General features: G+C 37.3%; 1 protein-coding gene across 1 annotated transcript in view; it reads left to right on the top strand.

Moving 5' to 3' along the window:
• The window catches only part of Elk (Eag-like K[+] channel), a 647,431-nt gene that overhangs the window by 482,074 nt on the left and 141,897 nt on the right, over positions 1-23,460 (top strand). The gene's annotated exons all lie outside the window — the stretch shown is intronic.

Here is a 23,460-nt window from a genome sequence, read left to right as displayed (position 1 = left end):
TTAGGATCTCTCTGGGTATAGGATGATTGAAGAATAGTTCAGCAGGCGAATATCCAGTGGTCTCAGAAATAGAATATTTAATCAGCAAAACGACTGGAGGCGTATGTTACCATCAGGCGTACCAATAATTAAGGTGCTCATACAAGATGAATATCTAGGCACAGTAACATCTCATTGTTTCCACTTTATCAGATCTTCTTTCAAGAGCTTTTCTTTTTGCTATCGGTATGGGATATGGAGATCGATACACAGGTTCTGTGGTGGTGAGTTCAATCTCACACTGGAAGTTTTTAATAGTACCTGGTCTCTCGGAAAATACATCTCTATGCTTCAATAAGACTTCTTTCAATTGGCTTCTACCCCATTCGCATAAAATCTCATTCGCATTGACCTTCTGAAGAATGTCGTCAGGACTAGCCGTCCACTGATCGACATGGGAATCTTCACGGACATTTCTTACATACGTCCCTTTCGAAGATACATTATTCACGAGGTCCTGCTCTACCGGAACTCCGTCTACGGTGAGGGATAACTTCTAGCGCTCTAGGTCAATTCCTGCTTCATATTTCCTGAGGAATGGGTAGCCCAAAATAAAGTCAGCTTCGAGATCTTTCAAGACAAACATGTCCTCCAATAAATTTCTTCCAGCAATCTCTAGATATACTTGTCTACATCCCACAACTCTAGTTTTGTTTCTCCCAGTGAAATCAGTCAGCCTAACATCTGGATATATTTGTAACTGCCATGTCGGCAGTTTCTTTTTAATCTTCTTTCAAATGGCGTAGCTCATGAGATTACATTCGCTGCCAGTGTCCAGAACACAAATAAAATAGACGCCTGTTACAATTGCTTTAATTAACGGAGCCCTGGGTAAATTTTCCTTTCTAACTGCCTGTTGTAGTGCTCTATCTAAACTTTGTTCTCCTTCATTGACAGTCAGCACAACAAAAAGATGATTATCTTCAGTATTTATAATGCTGTCATCGGTTCCCAGAGAAGTCCAAGATTTTAGCCCAACCGTGATCGGGAACGAAGAATTCACGTTGGGCGACTGGCTAAATCCGACTGCATACCACTCGAATTAGCACTAGTCGATGGTGCCCAACAAAAGTCTCCTGTTATGTCGACGCTTTGACGTTGCTCGTTCGTCAAACGTGAAGCAGAAGGTTCAAACGGAGGCGCCGTCGCTCTGAAGTTACTGGGTTCAGAGGCGTTACGTGAAGAGTCACGGGAATGGTCTTCTGGATCAGATCTGGAACGACGCGGCCCACGTGCGTAGTTGTTCCTGCCATCCCTTCTAGGAGGATTACGTCGTCTGTTGTAATTGGAATATCCATTCCTCTGGTTCTGGATAACTTGTCTGACTCTGGGTTGTTGGTTTCCAATTCTATTTTGTCTGGGAGCATTTCCCTGGCCTGCACCTTCCCTATTCCACACAGGCTTCCAACTGTCCTGCTCTTCAAGCACCTCGAATCTTTTCAAAAAATCAGCAAGCTGTCGTACAGTTCGAGGAGAATTAGCCAAACTCAGGCTGCGGGCTCTATATGGAAGCTGAAGCTGAGAGATAATTAAGTTCACTATCTCTGGTTCTACATAACGGGCAGACAGATTGCGGTAGGCTGAGTAAATGGACCATGCGTATTCTTCCATACTCATACCAAACTGCTTTGTATATCGACGAGATCTCACTGCCGTCAGCTGCCTCTCTTTGGCCTCTTCAGAAGCATATTGCTTGCGAAAACGGCGGCAGAAATCGGAATAGGACCTGAACTCCAACTGATTTGCTCGAAACCAATGCTCAGCCTGGCCTTTGAATAACCGAGGAATAATTTCCAATCGGTATTCTTGGGGAACTTGCATTAAATCAAAGTTGATATTGAGTTCTTTTAAATATTGTTCAGCATTCTGGGCTTCCAGGTCTCCCTTGAACTTGGACAATGAATTAAGGTCTGCCATCCTTGGGGTTCCTGTCGGTGCTGATCGCTGAGTTCGCGGTGGTGATTCATCTGACCCGCTTCTCACATTTCCATGCTTTCGTGTTCGCTTCCTGATATTCGCTTGATACTGAGAGTCAGAGCTGGTGCTGGAAGAGGAGGAACTGCGATCTTTCTTCCTTTCTATACGTTTCCTGTTTGCCCCTTCTTCATAAGGACGATGCCGTGCCCGGCGAGATTCACGCTCTCTGTAACCTCTTTCATCGCCTGAAAGACTAAAGGTAGGTGGAACTGCAGAGGCCACTTCATTAGCTCTTGAATCAGCAGTAACTCGTGGGTGACATACTTGTTTGTCTTTTCTAGTTCTCTCTCCACCTGTTCTGTCCATCGCTTCATTTAGTTCAATGTTAATGGTTGGCAACACTGCACTCTCAGCAACTGCAGACGGATGACCAGCTGTTCGAGATCCAGTTTCTGTTTCCGTTTGCCGGGAAACGTGCATAGTCTCTAACTGATTTGTAAGTTGTTCTACTTGAGTCTTTATTTCCTCAACATCCTTGCTTCTTTGAGACACAACTACTGAAATCTGACTAATATTTTCTTGGACCTCAGCCCGGAACTGTATTTTGTCAGTCTCGGCCTCGGCCAATATCTGTTCCATCGTCAGCTGTTTTTCAATAATTTTATTGCACTCCTCAGTGAATCTCGAATTAATATCCTCTACATCGATGCGAACACTTTCCGTGGCTTTATTAACATCGGCTGCCAAGCTACGCCGGAACTCATCAAAGTCCATCTCTCTAGCCTGCCGAATTTCTTCAGAGAATCGGGCCCTAGTATTCTCGTTCTCAGACTTTAGTTGTTGTATTTCACAGGCCATCTCGCCTATTTCAGCTCTTAAAGCTTTCATAGATTCATCGTGCTGCTTACCGATATCATCCTTTAATAGCGCACATTGTCTACAGATATCAGCCTTCAAGTCGTTAATGGAATCAGCTTGCTGTTTAATGTCAGCTTTCAATGCTTCAGACTGTTTACACATATCAGCCTGCAATGTTTCAGACTGTTTGCAGATATCAGCTTTCAGTGCTTCAGACTGTTTGCTAATATCAGCCTTCAAGTTATTAATGGAATCAGCTTGCTGTGTAATGTCAGCCTGCAATGTTTCAGTCTGTTTGCTAATATCAGTCTCCAAGTTATTAATGGAATCAGCTTGCTGTTTAATGTCAGCTTTCAATGCTTCAGACTGTTTACACATATCAGCCTGCAATGTTTCAGACTGTTTGCAGATATCAGCTTTCAGTGCTTCAGACTGTTTGCTAATATCAGCCTGTAATGTTCCCATACTTTCAACTTCCTGCTTGCTAATTCCTTCAATCATGGCTTTTAAAGCTTCAAACATATTTAATGGATCAGATATAATAGTTGTAGACAATGATTCACATTCTTTACAAACGAAATCGGTAGCTTCGTGGCTTTCAGATCGAACATCTAAGCCACAACATTCATAATGTAGAAGCTTTGTACATTTCTTGCACACAAATGTGGTTTTATCTTTATCAATGTTCCGACAACAATCGGGAACATTAAGCTCTGAACTTGAAGCAAGATTTTTATTTGCGCTACGCAAATGTTTTCTTTCCATTTCGAACGAAGTAGTTCTGTGCTTTTCTACAAATATAAAAGTTTAGTGCTCTTGCACAATGAATCTCAACTTTAAACAATTGTCTTGCCCTTGTACACTACAAAATCGATCCAACACGTTGAGCTGCCACTTGACACGTTCTAAGCACAATTACTTCACGCGTCGTATTATTTTACTATTAACATTAACTTAATAATACTCGGCGGTGAACGATGAGACTCGGTGAAGTACACAGACTCCTCGCAGGTACAGGGATAGTGTTAGGCAAAGACAATATTCACAGCACAGAGAAATAAAACCACATTACTGCCGTATGTATAAACTGAAAAGTTTCATTCTTTATTTATTGCAATTATAATGCAACTGTACTTGAGACGAAGGCGAAGATTTCGCTTTGTCGATGAATTGACTCAATTAAAACGCATAAACTCAATGCGTGGCTATCGGCAAGCCTATGATCACATAGACCTAGCTTGCGCCCCGAACTACCACACCTAGAGATATGCAATGATAACTGAGCCAATATTTGCTCTTTAGCCTTTTATTTCCAAATTAATCCTTAGGCTAAATTTATTATTTGACGTAGAATGGTTGCAGTATTGTGCATATCATCAATGCATGGCTATCGGCGTACCTATGATCACATAAGCCTAGCTTGCGCCCCGAATTACCATACCAAAATGTATGCACAACACCGAGGAGTTCTTTTTAAGTTTAAAAGCTTCGTCGATCCGTAGCGAAAAAGTGTGATGATCCTTACGCGACATCCTCGCTTTTATACTATTTTCGAGAACACAGATTAAAGTACAGATGAATCATTCACTATCTACAAAAGGATACTATCAACAAAACTGACATCTATACATCTTTAGAAATACAAATTCGTATAGTGCACTCTTGCAAACAAAGATATATTAAATTACTCATAATGTAACATAAAATACAATAAACGATAAACAAAAGATATATATTACGAACAGGGTGCAATATTACATATAATAACAAAGAAATTACGCTTTCTTTTACAAAAATAAATACATTAGTGACATATCTTCTACTGGTGACGTCACATAAAAATATGGATCATATCACATTATTAAACAAATTATACCTCAAAAGGCAAAACATTTTGATGGGCCCTCGTACAGTCACGGACACTTCTGGGTTGTAACGATCCTATTGAAGAAGCACAGAAGCAAGCCATCCATGTCTGACCACCAAGCGCCTTCTGACTAGACAACCCAACCAGCATTGCAATTCTGCGGCTTGTATACCATTCACGGGTATACATCTCTGTAAATTGTGTAGTGATGCCAAAGAGAAATACGAGATGAAGATTGTCGATCGTAATGTCTCCTGTTCTCGACATGGAATAATACTCGGTCCACGTTACGTTCCATTATTTAATGTTGTTTAGGAACGAACCTGACGGACTGGGTTTATATTTTCACCCCTTGCATTACAGTAAATTCCATATTTTACAATTATATTAATGCTTTGAACGAAAATAATGCCCAGAAAAACATCGAACACACGTTCACACCATTCTTCTCACACACATGCACGTGAAAACTAAGCTAAGTTTTAACTTCCAAGTGAATGTCCAAATAACAGTAAATGGAGAAGCACGATGTGCGAATCAGGATTTTTCACAGAAAGAATGCGTCTATTTGTGACATACGTGGTTTCTATTAATAGACAATGAAACAATTATGAGAGAAATTAACATGCATTTTCGTCTTCAGGTGCTGAGGAAGGAAACAGACTGACTGGAAAGAAGAAAACATGGTGCTATTGATAGAGTGGTGTGTTTAGCGTACAGAGCTTTCATCAGTGAGGTCTAGGTCCGACACCCACCAAGGACAATTTTTTTATTCTTTTCTATTAGTGAAGAAGTATGTAATATTGTTTTCTAGGCATTTTGACGAAAGGACACGCATCAAATTTGTTCGTTTAATCTGTGTTTTCAATCTTCTAATAACTTCTCTATCGCAATGGGATATAGAGATTCTCTATCTAGGCGATGGATATCTTCTCAATGGTTACGTAGCTACGATTCTCCAGTCCCTTCCACCCACTTGTCTTATTTATTTACTTCATTTCATATCTAACGAAAACACACAGATATAGTTAGAACAAGAAACACACCTCGCGTCGAAGGTTCCAGACTAGAGTTCTGGCTTTTTTTTTTTTTTGCGAGGGTGATTATTCTTGTGTGTCTGTTTATCATCTTTGTCAAAAAAATATTCCTCATTATTGCCGTGATTAACCTAGGGAGAGACCAAAGCGACTGAAATAACAAAAGTACAGAAAATGCAAGACACATCTGCCTTGGGAATTAGCAATCTGAAAATTAACTTGCGTTTCAGTCGACTACTTGCGAAAGAGTTTCGTGTTGTCTTGTTTGGAGTGTTGGTTATCGTGTCGGACTAGCATGCGGGCAACCCGAGTTCGAGCCCAGCGGAAGGAATTTTTTTTTTTTTTTTTGTCCAATTTCATCCAACCTTATTTATAAAACTGAGGTTTCTGCAAAAACCTTTTGAATTGCATGCCACTTCGTATGTTGGTAATCTGAAAGCAGCAAAGATGAAAATTTGATGTTCCGAAGAGACGATGTATTTGTGTATGTGTTGAAAAAACGCAGTTATTTATTAGCAAAAAACATGCAGCCACGTGATCATTGAGAACGCTTCCTAGTTGTCAGTGCTAATATGGCAGTAGCTACAGTCTGTCAACACACACAAACTTTCACGTTTCCCGTAAAATGATTACCTTTCCACGTTTCAAAATCATGAGTGCTGTCTAAAGCAATACTTTGATACTTGCCTTTGCATGTTCGAATCTAAAGTAATACGAAACTCTTTTCCCAACAAATGACATTGAAACCATTAATAACTGTTTGCAATGTGATACTGATATCATATATGGAAAGAATAAAAATGGAGAATTTCGCTTAATACAACTTATAAATAGGGAGCGGAAGTTGATGAAATGTCATCTTTTTTCTGACATCTCGGACACGATGCCCATTAAATATGCACAATATTACACTTCATCTAGAACCCAAAAAAGGTAATTTTAAAGTGCATTATTTTACATTTGTTGCCATTTGTCAGGTTTTAGGTCATTTTCCCGGATTTTCGGCATTTACCCGTCATTTTTTGCAATATTCGGTATATTGTTTCATCATATTTTGTCACTTCTTTAATTTTGGTAATATTCTTGAATCTTTTCACCAAGGTATATATATCTCGCCAGTCGGTAGGTATGCCAAGGCTCTCAAGGGCTGTAGCGCTGTGGGTTATTATTATTATTATATATATCTCGCAGGATTGTAATTTACGAGCAAAAGAAATGCTGAACTGGTGACAGTCTTTGTTGTGTCGGGGGAAACCACCAGGTGCCCGTCTGGGACAAACTCAGATTAAGATCAGATAAGGAGAGGCTTGAAATACCATTGCTAGACCCCGTTTGCACTGAAAATCCTCGTTGTATATTTTAATTGCGGTCGAGAAGACCTACAACAACGGCTGGGGGTTCGTCGGGCTGATCACCCGTCACCCCAATACTGGTCTAAGACCTCCACGCTATAACAGGTGACGGAGGAACAGTGTGGGAGTGAGACCAGCAGTCGGTAGGTAAGCCAAGGCCCTCCAAGGGCTGTAGCGCTGTGGGTTATGTTATATTTTAATTGAATGTGCATGTGCTATCATTTGGTGCCCTTTTTTTAAAAGCAAGATTGCATTTTGTTTAATTTCATTTTCATTTCAATTTTTAAACTGAAACTAACAAATTTAATGGTCATTTCTTGCATTTTACGTCATTTTTTCCCCATTTTTTAGGATATTCTATAGGTCATATACCTAAATTTTTTAGGTCATCAACTTCCGCTCCCTACTTATAAATATATTAAATTATGTGGATACCTGATGTGAAACGTACGATGCACGATCAGAGAGCCTGAATGTTGCATTGAAAACTGCAGAGAACAATGACTGACTTATGAACAGTGAAAGGTTTTTCCATGCTCCAATGGGATTTTATTTATAACTATAAATAAACAAGGGAGAAGGACACAGGTTGGTATGATCAACTAAATTGTAATCTAAAAGTTGTAATTGAAGAAACAAAACACGTTCGCGGTTAAAAATAGGGCATTCAATTTCAGGCACATTACACTAACTGAAAGAGTATTTTCAAAATTAATAGTATCCTCGTTCTTCACCTTTTTCTCAGTTGTGACACATGTCAATTTCCTCTATATTCTCTGTATTCTTATTGGGACAAACACCCACATCCATGCTTGAACCGAGTATTGGTAATATCGCACGCTAGCCAACAATTCCAGAGGAAAAGTTTGATACGCGGTTTAGTGGTTCCAAGTGGTTGGAATCCCACTTTAAACTATAGATCCAGTTTTCTTACTGTGCATAAAGTGGACTTAAAAAGAAGGAAAAAATCGAGGAAAAGCGCTTGAAGGTTTTGATGAGTTCCAAGTGCCTTGATGAGGCGAAGCTATTACATGATTTTTAAGTGGTCAAGTGGCCCCGTGATAGCGGATAAGTTTCACGTACAGAAGGCTTTGAGTTCGATTCCCGTTCTATTGCCCTGTTTTTTTAAATAACTCGAGCAACTAATTATTGCATTTTATTTAATAATTTATTGGAGTAAAAGTTAAATACATTTTTACTTTATTTTTGGGTGGATATCTTTACTTTACCGTTCTAAATTTTATTTGTGAAAATTATTTTTTACGATAGTTTTTTTCACATTTCTCATCATTTTACAAACATACTCAATAAAATGTTATGCCTTGGCGAAAAGTATACATTTCTTTCGAGAAAATGATCCAGAAATACATATAATACTATTCACAAGAAATTATCGTAATCGTTTGGAAAACAAAATTCAACAATTCGCACAGCAAATAAAATAAGAATGTTCGCAATAAATAAATTGAAATATATAGTCGCTCGAGTTAAGAAAAAAATGGAGGCAATCAAACGGGAATCAAACTCAGTATCTCCTACGTGTCAAACTAACATGCTACCAACCCACCACCTGGTCTTCTGTCAGTCGGACAATCTAATCGCCTTATGAGTAACGCTTGCTAAGTTTCTAATCTTTGAAGCACTTGTAATTATTGTTGTGTGTCACGGAGTTATGTTTACTGCAACATTTGAGCACAATCCAAACATACCTTAATTTTATACACAGAAAACATGGGTTTTCTTCACCTAATTACGGAGCATGCGCTCTGTCAAGGACTAGAAGGAACCTCGCAAAAGTTACTGAAGCTTGTCTTCGGTGCTGACAGTTGGCCTCGGAGTCACGTGGTATCTCGTTATCAGTCGACATGATCTTGAGCCTGCAGAACCAGCACACTGAAGTGAACGAGGTATTTTACGTGATTTGTAAGCTGGAAGAAAACATGCCACGCGTTACAACAGACAGACAGAGGTTTGTCTTCAGCTTTGGGACAGACAAACCACACTAGGCATACAGACAGAGTATAATGTAAGATAAAAGGAAATTATTTCTCCGTCTCCTCACACTGACAATTTTATTGCCTTTCTTTGGAGTTATTTGGCCACAGAAACGGAATTATATTATTGAAGTCGTATCTCGTGTGATGGCTTGGTTCAGTATGCTGATCAGGTTTTCTGAAAAAAGCAGTCGAGCTACCCAAGAACAGTAATTGTCTATCTTTTATATCTGCTTCCTTCATCATCCGGTATAAGACAGACAAGCACATAACACAAATATGTAAGAGAACTATTGCTAATTTGGTAACTTGTCTTGCAATAGAATATCTGTCATGAACAGCTGCAAAGAAAAAATTACACTGAATAATTGTTATTTGATTAGGAAACTAAAATGACTTCAGTATTTACATGCAGTACACAAGAGATTCTAAACACACTCTAAAACATACTACTGTTCGTTTCAACGTATTATTTCAACAATCAAGACACAAAATAAAGGGCATGCTCAAGAAAAATTATGTTTCTTTGATTATCAAGTCCATTACGTGGTTAACATCAAGTTTGGATTTGCCGGTTATCCAAATATTATTAATTTTGAAAATACTCTTTCAGTTAGTGTAATGTGCCTGAAATTGAATGCCCTATTTTTAACCGCGAACGTCTTTTGTTTCTTCGATTACAACTTTTAGATTACAATTTAGTTGATCATACCAACCTGTGTCCTTCTCCCTTGTTTATTTATAGTTATAAATAAAATCCCATTGGAGCATGGAAAAACCTTTCACTGTTCATAAGTCAGTCATTGTTCTCTGCAGTTTTCAATGCAACATTCAGGCTCTCTGATCGTGCATCGTACGTTTCACATCAGGTATCCACATAATTTAATATATTTATAAGTAGGGAGCGGAAGTTGATGACCTAAAAAATTTAGGTATATGACCTATAGAATATCCTAAAAAATGGGGGAAAAATGACGTAAAATGCAAAAAATGACCATTAAATTTGTTAGTTTCAGTTTAAAAATTCAAATGAAAATGAAATTAAACAAAATGCAATCTTGCTTTAAAAAAAGGGCACCAAATGATAGCACATGCACATTCAATTAAAATATGCAACGAGGATTTTCAGTGCAAACGGGGTCTAGCAATGGTATTTCAAGCCTCTCCTTATCTGATCTTAATCTGAGTTTGTCCCAGACGGGCACCTGGTGGTTTCCCCCGACACAACAAAGACTGTCACCAGTTCAGCATTTCTTTTGCTCGTAAATTGCAATCCTGCGAGATATATATAATAATAATAATAACCCACAGCGCTACAGCCCTTGAGAGCCTTGGCTTACCTACCGACTGGCGAGATATATATACCTTGGTGAAAAGATTCAAGAATATTACCAAAATTAAAGAAGTGACAAAATATGATGAAACAATATACCGAATATTGCAAAAAATGACGGGTAAATGCCGAAAATCCGGGAAAATGACCTAAAACCTGACAAATGGCAACAAATGTAAAATAATGCACTTTAAAATTACCTTTTTTGGGTTCTAGATGAAGTGTAATATTGTGCATATTTAATGGGCATCGTGTCCGAGATGTCAGAAAAAAGATGACATTTCATCAACTTCCGCTCCCTATTTATAAGTTGTATTAAGCGAAATTCTCCATTTTTATTCTTTCCATATATGATATCAGTATCACATTGCAAACAGTTATTAATGGTTTCAATGTCATTTGTTGGGAAAAAAGTTTCGTATTACTTTAGATTCGAACATGCAAAGGCAAGTATCAAAGTATTGCTTTAGACAGCACTCATGATTTTGAAACGTGGAAAGTAATCATTTTACGGGAAACGTGAAAGTTTGTGTGTGTTGACAGACTGTAGCTACTGCCATATTAGCACTGACAACTAGGAAGCGTTCTCAATGATCACGTGGCTGCATGTTTTTTGCTAATAAATAACTGCGTTTTTTCAACACATACACAAATACATCGTCTCTTCGGAACATCAAATTTTCATCTTTGCTGCTTTCAGATTACCAACATACGAAGTGGCATGCAATTCAAAAGGTTTTTGCAGAAACCTCAGTTTTATAAATAAGGTTGGATGAAATTGGACAAAAAAAAAAAAAAAAATTCCTTCCGCTGGGCTCGAACTCGGGTTGCCCGCATGCTAGTCCGACACGATAACCAACACTCCAAACAAGACAACACGAAACTCTTTCGCAAGTAGTCGACTGAAACGCAAGTTAATTTTCAGATTGCTAATTCCCAAGGAAGATGTGTCTTGCATTTTCTGTACTTTTGTTATTTCAGTCGCTTTGGTCTCTCCCTAGGTTAATCACGGCAATAATGAGGAATATTTTTTTGACAAAGATGATAAACAGACACACAAGAATAATCACCCTCGCAAAAAAAAAAAAAGCCAGAACTCTAGTCTGGAACCTTCGACGCGAGGTGTGTTTCTTGTTCTAACTATATCTGTGTGTTTTCGTTAGATATGAAATGAAGTAAATAAATAAGACAAGTGGGTGGAAGGGACTGGAGAATCGTAGCTACGTAACCATTGAGAAGATATCCATCGCCTAGATAGAGAATCTCTATATCCCATTGCGATAGAGAAGTTATTAGAAGATTGAAAACACAGATTAAACGAACAAATTTGATGCGTGTCCTTTCGTCAAAATGCCTAGAAAACAATATTACATACTTCTTCACTAATAGAAAAGAATAAAAAAATTGTCCTTGGTGGGTGTCGGACCTAGACCTCACTGATGAAAGCTCTGTACGCTAAACACACCACTCTATCAATAGCACCATGTTTTCTTCTTTCCAGTCAGTCTGTTTCCTTCCTCAGCACCTGAAGACGAAAATGCATGTTAATTTCTCTCATAATTGTTTCATTGTCTATTAATAGAAACCACGTATGTCACAAATAGACGCATTCTTTCTGTGAAAAATCCTGATTCGCACATCGTGCTTCTCCATTTACTGTTATTTGGACATTCACTTGGAAGTTAAAACTTAGCTTAGTTTTCACGTGCATGTGTGTGAGAAGAATGGTGTGAACGTGTGTTCGATGTTTTTCTGGGCATTATTTTCGTTCAAAGCATTAATATAATTGTAAAATATGGAATTTACTGTAATGCAAGGGGTGAAAATATAAACCCAGTCCGTCAGGTTCGTTCCTAAACAACATTAAATAATGGAACGTAACGTGGACCGAGTATTATTCCATGTCGAGAACAGGAGACATTACGATCGACAATCTTCATCTCGTATTTCTCTTTGGCATCACTACACAATTTACAGAGATGTATACCCGTGAATGGTATACAAGCCGCAGAATTGCAATGCTGGTTGGGTTGTCTAGTCAGAAGGCGCTTGGTGGTCAGACATGGATGGCTTGCTTCTGTGCTTCTTCAATAGGGTCGTTACAACCCAGAAGTGTCCGTGACTGTACATTATGGTAACTATGTAATGGCAGTTAGTAGTTTTACCCTAGAACATTAACCCTTACTAGGAGGAACGTGCTCAAGTAGTGTAAAAGTATATACAACCAGGACGAGAAAGTATGAACCCCTCTCAGGCAGATTTGCCTACACTTAAAACAAGCTCAACATGCCCATATGAGCTTTTTGCTCAAGTGTGGAACCCTGTCTAATCCAAGATTTTTGTAAAAATGCCCTCGGGAATTTCCTGTGAAAGTATGACCCCCTCAGATTGATTTGCCTACACTTATAAAAGGCACTTCTGTGAGATTGTTGTCCATAAATTTGTTAAAAATATGCCCCTCTTGATATTTTTTTTGGCTACACTTAAAACTAAGCCAAGATGCTCATAAGAGCCACCCACATACACCCACACACACACACACCCACACCCACCCACACCCACCCACACCCACACATATTTACTTCCGGTCCACTTCCGGTTCACTTCCGGTTCACTTCCGGACCACTTCCGGTCCACTTCCGGTCTACTTCCTGTCCACTTCCGGTCCTCTTCCGGTTTGCCTACTTCCGGTCCACTTGTGGCCTATTTCTGGTTTATTTATATTGCATCATGTTTTGCAACAAATTATTACCCAATATTATGCAATAAATTATTAGACATGTGTTGTTTTCTGATTGGTTGGTTATGACATAAAGTGATGATGTGTTATATTCTGATTGGCTTATTGTTTCAGATGTTTTCAATGCGGTCTGTGCTTAGGCTATATAAAGAGATTTTGCATTGCATATCAGTCAGTATTGTGAGAGTTGTTGAAGAGTAAGGGTGTGTTGTTGCAGTGCTGCTCATATTTTTTAAACACAAAAATATTGCAGATTTGTATAAATTGAATTACAAATCTATTTGATTTAATATACAGAATTTTTAACAACCTGTCATAGGTTTATTAAGTATAAAGTTTTGATTTGGACCCCAAGAAACTTTATATAAATACCAAAGCCAAAAATATTCACACACATACACACACACACACACTAAATATACAAAACACACTGCTGAACCCAACTGATATTTTTTATTAAGCATAGAATTTTGAATTGAAGCCCAGGAAATTTTATATAATAAACAACAACAAAAATGCCGAATCAAAAATATTGTAATCAATGCAATGAGAATATATCCAGCCCCAATTGGGTTAAGCACCAAAAGAATTGTAATCCAGATAAAAGCAGAATTCTCACAAAAATATGCCCAAAATGCCATAGAAAATATAACATGAAATATTTCTCTTATACTTGTTCTGCACAGTCATCAACGTTTCCAAACAAAATTGATTGGAAATATTTGTGTGATTGCTCTCTATAATTTAGATTGCAAGGCCATATTTTGTAATTTTCTAGACCAGGAGCTAGACCCTATGCACCAGAAACAGGCCATAAAATGCCTCTCCACAAATTATATGAACATCATGGAACACACAATACACTTTACAATTTTGAAAATCTCATTTAAGTGGCCGCGGTGGCTCAGTCGGTAACGCGTCTGACTACCATGCTCAAGGTCCCGGGTTCGATCCCCGGCCGGTTCAAATCCGGGAACTTTTCTAACGGTGAAAGCGGCCCCGGCGCCCACCCAGCGTCGAATAACATGGGTACCTGGGGGAAACCCTGGGGGGTAAAGGCGGTCAGGGGCGTGATGCTGATCACATCACCCCCACTCACGACCGGATCAAGAAAGTGTGGGGCGTTACCCCCACACCCCCTATACGCCTTCATGGCGTGGTGCTATGCACAGGGGAACACTTTACCTTTTTTTTTTTTTTTTTTTTTACCAATTTAAATTCAGGAACAAGAGATTTGGATTTGATATATCTGGAAATATCCCTTTTTTCAAAAAAATTTGCATCTTGAATCAACCTACAAACAATATTACATGTTAGGCTGGGCTATCTCAACAGCAGAGGCATGCAGCTTAGTGGTTTCCCGCACTCACACTCTGTAAATATATTCCATGATTTTATTATTCTATTAAAGCACCCAATGCTGCAATTTTTAAATTTTTGCTGAAGAAGATACATGATTATCTCAGTCATGTTCAACATCTGAGAATTGTATGCATCAAAATATTGCAGGTGATGATTAAAATCTGCACCACTATACAACATTCTACTATCTGTTGTAACAAATTCTGCCTTTTGGAACCTATCCAGATGCATCATCAAAAATCTAAAATGTTTCCAGTTTGAGCTCTGATTGGGAAGAATCTCAAAATCATAGAATCTCCCCACACTTGCATGATTTGAAAACCATCCTCTATAATAGGAAAAATCAATATAATAAAAAAAACAAAAAAAAACTGTCTCACAATTCTTCTTCAAGAATTATACTTGTGGCACTCAAAATCAGTGATGTATTTCAAGTTTAGATAATTGAATTTTTGTGTGCTGTTCAGGGCCCAGCGGAACTCTGTTTCATTATTGATTGAAAATAAATCATACTCTGAGAGTGTTGAGAATCTAATTTTGAAATCAGGAAGAAGAGATTCAGATCAGATTGCAACATCTCTTCTGTCAAAAAATGACATGAGTATTGATCCTATTGTGCACCTACACAATTGTGGAGAGCAATCATGTAGATATAAACAGAAATTGTACATGGCTCTGTGTACCTCCCGATCAGAATTTGAGGTTGAGATTTGAAGATTGCAAAAAATTGCAGTTTAAAGGTTCAAAATATCTCAAATCATGAAATTTTATCTTCAAACTCAGCAAATACAGAATAATCTCATTTGCATTTATGACCCCTGAGATATATTTTTCCCTTCTAACAAAATCCGCACCAGAAAACACCAAGCCTGTGTCTGTGGTTACAAATTCAAAATCATCATAGGATTTCAAATAAGTATCATAATTTAAATGTTTCCAGTTCTCAGATATGTCAAATGGGATTTGAAAACAATACATTGATTCAAAATATTTTGTTGTGAACCAATATTTTTTTCTGTAACAATCATAAAAACCTACAAACAGCCCAACAATTCTCCTGTGCAACAGACATATGTATTTTTCCTTCTTGCCCAACAATCCCAGATGTATGCATCCGAATTCATGGTCACTGTCAAGCACCCACCTAAATTCTGTCTCATTTCTAACTGCAAACACATCATATTCACATAAATCGGAAAATGCAAGCTTGAACCTTTCCAACAGTGATTCCGATTGTATATATTGTGACAAATTCCTTCTCTCAAAAAACATTGCAACAAGTGCTGTGTGTTATTCTTCTAAAACAATGCACATTCAAAAATGCAATGCTGTAATTTTTTAAGAGCATGCTCAACACTATGCTTAATAATATTGTTTCTTTGTTGCTGATAATCCCGATTTATTTCCAAATCACACTGCCCGGGATACATGTTTGCTGAACAATATTGCAAAATTGGAACTGTAGCAACTATGTATGTATTATTGGGAGCTTAGATAATTGTTCCCCACACCTGCATGTTTCATTCCAAGAGGTTTTGTCTAGGCACAGTGCAAGGCACTTACTGCTGCAATTTCTGAATTTTTGCCTCAGAAAATACAGAACAAGCTTATTCAGGCATTTGTGCTTTAAATACCCAACAAGATCCGGGTGGAAATCATCTGCACTGAACAAGTGTCCATCATCTGTGGTCACAAATTCAATATTCATATTAAACAGATTGGGATTGGAAATTATTCTGTTCAAAAATTTAAAATTCTGTCAAAAAATTCTGCATATTTAATAATTACACACTGGCATGAATATGCAAGGAACAGAATCATGAAAACCCATTACTCAATGCATTCCGATACAGCCTCATTGTTTATTGCATATTGTTGCAAATTTTGAGATGAAACTGTTTTTATGTGATTCAAGGCCCATCAAAGATATTACACAGTGAACAATTACAGTGTCACTTGTTTTATCTAAAACAATATTGTATATGAGATGGGGTAATTTTTTCAATTTAATATATTCCAATCTGTCAAGTTGCATGAAGCACTCAACTGCAAGAACCCTCTCGGTGTTATTTTTTGCTGTTCTGAAAAGGAGGTAGCATGAAACAATGGCATTTACAGATTCTGAATTGTATATAATTTTTGTAGAGAAACAATCAACATAGTTGATAGAGCTCATATAATTAGATTTTTCTGCTGAGGTCTTGGAATTTTTGATGAATGCATATCCTATATTCCCTATGTATTCATATGTGATGATATTATCAGGTGCTTTGTCCTGAAATTCTACAAAATATATTTTTGTTGTTCCTACAAGGGTCATAACATAAAAATCATCATAGTACCCAACCTCAGAGTATACATACCTGAGCAACTGATTGTATTTGTGGGTATTGAGCTTGAACAGATTGATCTTATTTTCAGGGGGGCTCACAATGTTGTCACAGAACCTGAGGATCCCATCACTGCTCAGGGATGTGCTTAGCTCAGGTCTGAAAATCTTGTTGACATAACATTTTGTGCCTTTATTTGAAATTTTAACAACAATTTTGAAATCTACAAGGCTTATCTCTGTGACATAATTCCCCAGGATGCTGACAAGTTGTTGATTTGTATTCAATGCATCTATGATGCTCACTTGCATAATTTGTGTGGGGACATATGGGTTCTCTTCAAAACAAACAGTTCTGTGATTAAAATTATCTGAAAAATCTCTTGCATTTGTTTCATATATACTGTAGACAAGATACTGATTGTTTATATATTTTACAATATAATCTTCAGACATCTTGCAAGTGGGGGCAACAGAATATCTATGGGTTATATTTATATCTAGGCTTTCACTATTCTGTACAGTCAATATGTTGGGAACAAAAAATTCATTCTATACCTTCAATCCTGTTTCTGCTCTATTTCTGCACTCCCTGCTGTCCCTGCTGTGTCTGTTGTTTCTGCTGTGTCTGAAAATATTTTTAATTTAAAAAATTGTTTCCCACAATTGTTTCCCACAATTGCATCTTCTGCTAAGATTATTCCCACCTAGAATTTTTGCAATACAATCAGAATCACAATCTTTGAATTTTTGTCTTATAAAATACATTATAATCTCATTCAGGTATAAATGTTTAGAGTACCACACACAATCAGGATCAAAATCATCCCCACTATACAAATGGCCAGCATCTGTTGTGACAAATTCAATATCATTATAAATTGTAGATATTCTAAATTTGTAATGCATCCAATTCAAGCTTGGATATGAATCAATCCTCATCCTATGCTCTGAAAACAAATTGTAGTAATTTCCCCACCAGTGATTCCTAAACACTTTGAGCATGAAATAATACCCGTAATCATCTGTGTAAAAATTCTCAAAATATCCAGCAATTCTGCCATAATTATTGTACACAATTTTTTCAAACTTGCTTATATATTTAAGGCATAGGTAGTGAAAAGGCAATTCACTGTTAAGCACCCACTGCATCTCTGTTTCATTGCAAACTGCAAACAGGTCATACTCAGAGAATCCAGGTAATCTGATTCTGATATTTTCCACTATTGTTCCTATATAAACGTTTCAACGTATGTTCAACACGTTAATCACAGAACTGTTTGTTTTGAAGAGAACCCATATGTTCCCACACAAATTATGCAAGTGAGCATCATAGATGCATTGAATACAAATCAACAACTTGTCAGCATCCTGGGGAATTATGTCACAGAGATAAGCCTTGTAGATTTCAAAATTGTTGTTAAAATTTCAAATAAAGGCACAAAATGTTATGTCAACAAGATTTTCAGACCTGAGCTAAGCACATCCCTGAGCAGTGATGGGATCCTCAGGTTCTGTGACAACATTGTGAGCCCCCCTGAAAATAAGATCAATCTGTTCAAGCTCAATACCCACAAATACAATCAGTTGCTCAGGTATGTATACTCTGAGGTTGGGTACTATGATGATTTTTATGTTATGACCCTTGTAGGAACAACAAAAATATATTTTGTAGAATTTCAGGACAAAGCACCTGATAATATCATCACATATGAATACATAGGGAATATAGGATATGCATTCATCAAAAATTCCAAGACCTCAGCAGAAAAATCTAATTATATGAGCTCTATCAACTATGTTGATTGTTTCTCTACAAAAATTATATACAATTCAGAATCTGTAAATGCCATTGTTTCATGCTACCTCCTTTTCAGAACAGCAAAAAATAACACCGAGAGGGTTCTTGCAGTTGAGTGCTTCATGCAACTTGACAGATTGGAATATATTAAATTGAAAAAATTACCCCATCTCATATACAATATTGTTTTAGATAAAACAAGTGACACTGTAATTGTTCACTGTGTAATATCTTTGATGGGCCTTGAATCACATAAAAACAGTTTCATCTCAAAATTTGCAACAATATGCAATAAACAATGAGGCTGTATCGGAATGCATTGAGTAATGGGTTTTCATGATTCTGTTCCTTGCATATTCATGCCAGTGTGTAATTATTAAATATGCAGAATTTTTTGACAGAATTTTAAATTTTTGAACAGAATAATTTCCAATCCCAATCTGTTTAATATGAATATTGAATTTGTGACCACAGATGATGGACACTTGTTCAGTGCAGATGATTTCCACCCGGATCTTGTTGGGTATTTAAAGCACAAATGCCTGAATAAGCTTGTTCTGTATTTTCTGAGGCAAAAATTCAGAAATTGCAGCAGTAAGTGCCTTGCACTGTGCCTAGACAAAACCTCTTGGAATGAAACATGCAGGTGTGGGGAACAATTATCTAAGCTCCCAATAATACATACATAGTTGCTACAGTTCCAATTTTGCAATATTGTTCAGCAAACATGTATCCCGGGCAGTGTGATTTGGAAATAAATCGGGATTATCAGCAACAAAGAAACAATATTATTAAGCATAGTGTTGAGCATGCTCTTAAAAAATTACAGCATTGCATTTTTGAATGTGCATTGTTTTAGAAGAATAACACACAGCACTTGTTGCAATGTTTTTTGAGAGAAGGAATTTGTCACAATATATACAATCGGAATCACTGTTGGAAAGGTTCAAGCTTGCATTTTCCGATTTATGTGAATATGATGTGTTTGCAGTTAGAAATGAGACAGAATTTAGGTGGGTGCTTGACAGTGACCATGAATTCGGATGCATACATCTGGGATTGTTGGGCAAGAAGGAAAAATACATATGTCTGTTGCACAGGAGAATTGTTGGGCTGTTTGTAGGTTTTTATGATTGTTACAGAAAAAAATATTGGTTCACAACAAAATATTTTGAATCAATGTATTGTTTTCAAATCCCATTTGACATATCTGAGAACTGGAAACATTTAAATTATGATACTTATTTGAAATCCTATGATGATTTTGAATTTGTAACCACAGACACAGGCTTGGTGTTTTCTGGTGCGGATTTTGTTAGAAGGGAAAAATATATCTCAGGGGTCATAAATGCAAATGAGATTATTCTGTATTTGCTGAGTTTGAAGATAAAATTTCATGATTTGAGATATTTTGAACCTTTAAACTGCAATTTTTTGCAATCTTCAAATCTCAACCTCAAATTCTGATCGGGAGGTACACAGAGCCATGTACAATTTCTGTTTATATCTACATGATTGCTCTCCACAATTGTGTAGGTGCACAATAGGATCAATACTCATGTCATTTTTTGACAGAAGAGATGTTGCAATCTGATCTGAATCTCTTCTTCCTGATTTCAAAATTAGATTCTCAACACTCTCAGAGTATGATTTATTTTCAATCAATAATGAAACAGAGTTCCGCTGGGCCCTGAACAGCACACAAAAATTCAATTATCTAAACTTGAAATACATCACTGATTTTGAGTGCCACAAGTATAATTCTTGAAGAAGAATTGTGGGACAGTTTTTTTTTTGTTTTTTTTATTATATTGATTTTTCCTATTATAGAGGATGGTTTTCAAATCATGCAAGTGTGGGGAGATTCTATGATTTTGAGATTCTTCCCAATCAGAGCTCAAACTGGAAACATTTTAGATTTTTGATGATGCATCTGGATAGGTTCCAAAAGGCAGAATTTGTTACAACAGATAGTAGAATGTTGTATAGTGGTGCAGATTTTAATCATCACCTGCAATATTTTGATGCATACAATTCTCAGATGTTGAACATGACTGAGATAATCATGTATCTTCTTCAGCAAAAATTTAAAAATTGCAGCATTGGGTGCTTTAATAGAATAATAAAATCATGGAATATATTTACAGAGTGTGAGTGCGGGAAACCACTAAGCTGCATGCCTCTGCTGTTGAGATAGCCCAGCCTAACATGTAATATTGTTTGTAGGTTGATTCAAGATGCAAACATTTTTTTGAAAAAAGGGATATTTCCAGATATATCAAATCCAAATCTCTTGTTCCTGAATTTAAATTGAGATTTTCAAAATTGTAAAGTGTATTGTGTGTTCCATGATGTTCATATAATTTGTGGAGAGGCATTTTATGGCCTGTTTCTGGTGCATAGGGTCTAGCTCCTGGTCTAGAAAATTACAAAATATGGCCTTGCAATCTAAATTATAGAGAGCAATCACACAAATATTTCCAATCAATTTTGTTTGGAAACGTTGATGACTGTGCAGAACAAGTATAAGAGAAATATTTCATGTTATATTTTCTATGGCATTTTGGGCATATTTTTGTGAGAATTCTGCTTTTATCTGGATTACAATTCTTTTGGTGCTTAACCCAATTGGGGCTGGATATATTCTCATTGCATTGATTACAATATTTTTGATTCGGCATTTTTGTTGTTGTTTATTATATAAAATTTCCTGGGCTTCAATTCAAAATTCTATGCTTAATAAAAAATATCAGTTGGGTTCAGCAGTGTGTTTTGTATATTTAGTGTGTGTGTGTGTGTATGTGTGTGAATATTTTTGGCTTTGGTATTTATATAAAGTTTCTTGGGGTCCAAATCAAAACTTTATACTTAATAAACCTATGACAGGTTGTTAAAAATTCTGTATATTAAATCAAATAGATTTGTAATTCAATTTATACAAATCTGCAATATTTTTGTGTTTAAAAAAATATGAGCAACACTGCAACAACACACCCTTACTCTTCAACAACTCTCACAATACTGGCTGATATGCAATGCAAAATCTCTTTATATAGCCTAAGCACAGACCGCATTGAAAACATCTGAAACAATAAGCCAATCAGAATATAACACATCATCACTTTATGTCATAACCAACCAATCAGAAAACAACACATGTCTAATAATTTATTGCATAATATTGGGTAATAATTTGTTGCAATACATGATGCAATATAAATAAACCAGAAATAGGCCACAAGTGGACCGGAAGTAGGCAAACCGGAAGTGGTCCGGAAGTGAGCCGGAAGTAAATATGTGTGGGTGTGGGTGGGTGTGGGTGTGTGTGGGTGTATGTGGGTAGCTCTTATGAGCATCTTGGCTTAGTTTTAAGTGTAGCCAAAAAAAATATCAAGAGGGGCAAATTTTTAACAAATTTATGGACAACAATCTCACAGAAGTGTCTTTTATAAGTGTAGGCAAATCAATCAGTAGTGGTGGTGGGGGAGTTCACCAACCGAAAATGGGGCTCGGTGGGGCTCGCCTTAATGGATTTCTCTTGTAAGGCATGAGCCCCATTTTCTCGCAGTGTTGCCAACTCCTCACTCGAAAAAATCACCAAGGTTTTTTTTGGTCTAACCTAACCTAAAGCAAGGAGCTGGCAACTTTGCTTGAGGCCTCTTAATGGTTTGCTCTTGTAAGGCATAAGCCTTATTTTCTCGCAGTGTTGCCAACACCTTACTCGAAAAAAATCACCAAGGTTTTTTTCTTGGCCTAACCTAACCTAAAGCAAGGAGCTGGCAACCTTGCTTGAGGCTTGCCTTACAGTGCATAAAGCAAGGTTGCCAACCTACTGGTGCTTTTGCCATGGCCTTTTACAAAAAAGAGAGAGGAGAGAGAAAGAGGGAAGAGTTAAACAACCGACAGCCTACCTACAGCTTTTTTTTTACTTGGCAAGGGGCTAGAGAGAGAGAGACCTATAGCTGGCAACAGTAATGAGCGAATGCGCCATATCGTAATTTTCCAACTCCGGCAATGTTTGTATATCGTGACCTTTGTAAACCTCTCTCTCTCGGGGGAACGATGTGCCACACACACACACACACGCGCGCGCGCGCGCGCGCGCCTGTATTGTGACGCAAGCAAACAAACAAAATATTACGCTTTTGCCTGTGGATATCTAGAAAAACGACAATTTCGTTCCCTCTCTCTGCGTGTGCTATCAACGTTGACACAATGACACAAATTCAACAAATAGGTAGGCCACGATCTTCCTCCTAAATCGCATTATATACATGTGGGAAAAAAAACTTTGCCTGTTATTATAAAAAAAACTTTGACCGTATTCTTAAATAACTAACAAGGACAATGAATCTTTTTGGCTTCCGCAAACAGATCAACATGGAGACTGCACCGCCAAATTTCAATAACCTCTTACCTTCCGTGTTATCTAAACTCAATGGTTTACTGATTGTTCACCTCAACAGCATTTGGACGAAACTGAATGACGATGTGGGCAAGATGTTTTATGTTTTTAATAACAATTTACATTTCTACGAAATTCCGATCGACGGGAAACTTCAAATCACCGTGAATCCGGAAAACGCAGGCGAAATCAAAATTTCTACCGGCAAGATTATTTTTCGAATCAAGCACGACAAGATGCTTTCTAACATTACGTACGATGTTTCTGCAGGAGATTACCTGTACGTGGAACTTCTCGGAGATTACGACAAACTCATTCCTCTCTTCGTAGAATTACGAATCGTCTATCCTATTATAAATAACCGTTAACCAAAAATGCCTAACGACATTTTCGGCAACACCAAGCGTGTAGACCACGCAGAAGAGA

The sequence above is a fragment of the Lepisma saccharinum genome, chromosome 1 (genome assembly GCF_977018435.1).
Source record: "Lepisma saccharinum chromosome 1, izLepSacc3.1, whole genome shotgun sequence".
Classification (NCBI taxonomy): Eukaryota; Metazoa; Arthropoda; class Insecta; order Zygentoma; family Lepismatidae; genus Lepisma; species Lepisma saccharinum.
This window is presented reverse-complemented; position numbering and strand designations above follow the sequence as displayed.